The sequence below is a fragment of the Bos grunniens genome, chromosome 14, assembly GCF_055505025.1.
Source record: "Bos grunniens cultivar Pamir isolate PY7600 chromosome 14, Bosgru_T2T1.0, whole genome shotgun sequence".
In the NCBI taxonomy this organism is placed as follows: Eukaryota; Metazoa; Chordata; class Mammalia; order Artiodactyla; family Bovidae; genus Bos; species Bos grunniens.
Genome location: NC_141178.1, coordinates 81,430,758 through 81,434,402, shown reverse-complemented (window position 1 = coordinate 81,434,402; position 3,645 = coordinate 81,430,758). Strand labels below are relative to the sequence as shown.

Below are 3,645 nucleotides of genomic sequence, written 5' to 3'. Positions count from 1 at the left end.
AGTAGGGGGCAGGATGAGGAAGCCACCCCGCCGGACACATGGCCCAGAATAATTACCAAGTGACCCATCCTGTCCCGCACGGGGGCAATGCCAGTGACCCGGCCCCCAACACAGCAACAGGGCAACTGGGCAGAGCCCACTCGGGCCTCAGCCCCTGATGTGTTTGATCTGGGACGGCCCCACCCTGAGGCAGGGAGTGCAGGGACCCAGCGTGGACGCCAGGGGGCGGCCAAGCACAGCCGGCAGGAGGGGACGCGCCCCGCAGCATCCCTGGGTCCCGCCAGCCCCCCAAGGCCGCCCACACCCCGTTCTCCAGGCACACACAGCCACAGGGTCTGGTTTTATTGCCTTCGAGTGTCCAGAACACCTGACTGCCCCAGACCCAATAATTTAAGGTGCCAAGAACAGGTCAGGGTGAGGGGCCACAGACAAGGGGCTGGGCCCAGTGGTTAAAAAATACACCAGCCCCCAAACAAACCGGCCAGGAAGGAGAGCTGCCCGGAGGCGGTGTGGGCAGGGCATTAACAGGACAGCCAGGGACATAAGGCAGGGAGATTGGGGGGGGGATTAAGCCTCAGAGGGACAGTGAGGGCTCAGGGCACAGAGAGACAGACACGCAGGCAAAGACAAAAGGAAGGCTGGACCAGACAGCGGTGCACGCACATGCACACGTGTGCATGCACACACACACACACCTGCTGGGTGGACAGAGGGAGGGAGCAGAGACAGAAGACACCCGCGAGGGGTGTGGGGGCAGGTGTGCCGGGGGGCTGGGAGCAAAGGGCAGAGGGCGGCCCGTGGCGGGAGCCTTGCTGAGCCCGCGCCGGGTGCCCAGGGCCTGAGCTACATGATGCAGCACTTGGTCTTGTGCGCGTGGGGGTCCTTGAACCGCAGTCTCTGCTTCGGCCGGTATTTTTCCAGGTAGGTGAGCTGTTTGCTGTTGATGGCTCCGCGCCGCTTCCTGGGCAGACGGGACCGGGGTGGGGGTCAGGTAGGACCCAGGCTCGGCCGCCCACCCTGCCCCAGAGCTGCAGGCCCCAGAGGCGAGAGGGGCTGGAGTGGGTCCCCGTGACCCACAGAGCCCCCCCACCTCTGGGCCTTTGCCCGGGCTGTTCCTTCCGCCAGAATCACTGTCACTGCAGCCACCGCTGCTGACCTTCAGGTCACCTGGCTATCGCTCCTCCAGGCTGACCGCCTCACCTCCCCAACCCCAAGGTCCGCACCCTCCAAGGCCCGCGTGTTTACCTGGGTACCACCACCCACCCCCCGAAAGCAGAGCCTGTGGGGATTGGAGCCTGGCATGCCGGCTGGCTGGGAGGGAGAGGAGAGGAGACAGGAGGTGGTCCTCAGGTGCCTGGGTGTGGGGGTACCTAGCACTGCCCACCAGGCACTTCCAGAGGTCCCCACCGCCCGAGACCTTGGACATGGCTGTGGACTGGCACTGGTCAATGATGCGTGGGCCGGGGAGGAGCAAGCCTGTGCTGCTCTGAGTCACCAGGTTGGGCCCAGCCCCCAGTCACAGGCCTGGAACTAGGGAACCGCAGGCTCAGGTGAGTGGGGCAGAGGTGACGGTGAAGGCCTGGCCCTTACCCTGGGGCCGCCTCAGATCTGTGCCAAGGCACAGAGCTGCACACAGGCTCACGGAGAGAAACCGTGTGCCTGGTGTGTGTGCACACGTGCCAGGGTCCCGAGGAGGCCAGAGCTCCTGCGGGCGCACGCAGGGCTGGCCGCCTGACTGGTAAACAAGCCTGCCTCTGGGAGAAAGAGATGGCTGTGCCCTGGGAACTGTCGTCGGGGGAGCAGCACAAGAAGACACCCAGGCACGGACGGTGCACGAGTCTCACACATACACACTCACAGTGGGTGGGCTGGGGGCGGGCTCAGGTCTTCTGTGCCCACCCCACTGTCCCTGCTGCCACCCCGGGACCCTGCTCCACCAGGGCTCCTTTCCTGGGGGCAGCAGCAGACAGGAGCCCCCTCCCCCCAAGGAGAGGAGGTTGGGAGACCTCCATGGGGGCTGAGAATGGGGCGCAGAGGGCCCAGGGGCCAGGGCTTCAGAAGGGCAGTCCTGAAAGATCCTGGGGTGTCACCTGTCCCGGGGGGGTTGGGGCAGCTGGGGCAGGTGGCACGGGGGGGCTCCTTTCACTGCTGGGCTGGGTTGGATGGCTTCTGGGGGTTCCTCCTCTCCCAAGAGCTGAGGGGAGTGACACCCCACGTCAGGAGTGCTGGAGGCTTAAAGAGGTGTCTGCCCCAGCTCCCTGTGTCAAAGATGGGTTTGGACCGGCCTGTTACTCAGCACCGCAGGGCCAGTGCGGACTGATGCACCCCAGGCTGAAGGAGCCATGGGCCCCAGAGAGGGGACCAGCCAGGCACTGCATGTAGCCTCTCCTCACTCTCTGCTCCCAGTCTGGGGAGCAGACCACACACAGGGACCCGTCCTCAGTCGGGGCTAGGCAGCCTGAGGGGTACGCTGGTACCACAGGAGGCTGCCCTGAACTGGGGAAGGCCTCAGAGGATGGCACGGGGCCAGGGGTCAGGAGTGCCTCCTGGCGGGGCCCTGGGCCCCTGCGGGGTAGGGAGGGAAGGATAAGGACCCCCTGCACCCACCAGCGCCCTTCCCCACCAGCCACTCACTGTCGGATGAACTGGATGGCGTCCTCATACTTCATCCCGCTCTCGATGAGGGCCAACGCCAGGCTTCCTGGAAGGCAGCGTCTTTTCTCTCTCTTTATTCCAAGGAATAATGGCTCTTGACATAAACGACTCCCGCTAGCAATTAGCGGTGATTAATGCAGAACTCGCTGCAGAAGTGGAGGAAGTTCGCCTGGAGGGGGTGGGCGAAGATGGCACATTCATGGGTTTGTGACAAACGCATGTGGAATGGGAGGTGGGTACTCCTGGGGGCTTCCTCCAGAGCTCTTGGGCCTGGGAACCAGCGGAGGCCAGTGTGGCCAGGGACTGATGACCGGGCTGGGGTCAGAGGACGCAGGCCCCTTCCAGGAACGCTCACCCACCACAGACCCAGGTGCCTGGGGCTCCAGGCGGGAGCCCTCAACGGCCAGGGGAGACCAGCCGTCCTGCGGCCGGAGCCCAGCTAAGCTCGGATGCACGTCCACCCTGTCCTTCAGTTACAAGCTGACCCCACACGGTGCACCATCCCTCTGTCCCACAGACAGGAGACCAGGGACCAGAGAGGTCAGCGAGCTTGGCTGGCCTCGGCTCAGGGCCATCAGAGGAAGCACGGACACTGAACCAGGAACCTGCTGGTCACTCTGCCCGCCATGGTGGCAGACCTGAGTCTCCCCAGCTGGGAGAGTGGGGGATGATGGGACTGGCCTGGTCTGGGGCTGGGACACTCTGGGGCGGGCCCTGCCCTCTCTCCTTGGGCCACAGGAGCCGGCAGAATGACCTGAGCCTGAATGTCAGAACACCCTGCAAACTTCTGGCCCCCCTGCCCTCATTAACACCACCCCTCCGCCCCGGCCTGTCCCCAGGATCCCCATTAACTCCGTCACGCGGGGGAGAAGGGATGCTGGCGGTCAGCTCCTCTTCTTAATTTAATTTCAGGGCTCGTTAGCATTCAGTAATTAAAGGCCATGAGAACATTCAACACCCCGGCAACAGCCCAGCACTGGGGCCTCAAAC

The 3,645-nt window shown here is 64.3% G+C and overlaps 1 long non-coding RNA gene across 1 annotated transcript; it reads right to left on the bottom strand.

Annotated features, from left to right (window-relative positions):
* Nucleotides 1-327: 327 nt before the first annotated feature.
* Nucleotides 328-2,897, bottom strand: LOC147359755 (uncharacterized). Its single transcript, XR_015141185.1, has 2 exons — nt 2,635-2,897; nt 328-961 (listed from the first exon to the last, which is right to left on the bottom strand). It is a non-coding gene; the product is annotated as an uncharacterized LOC147359755 (long non-coding RNA).
* Between the last annotated feature and the right edge of the window lie 748 nt (nt 2,898-3,645).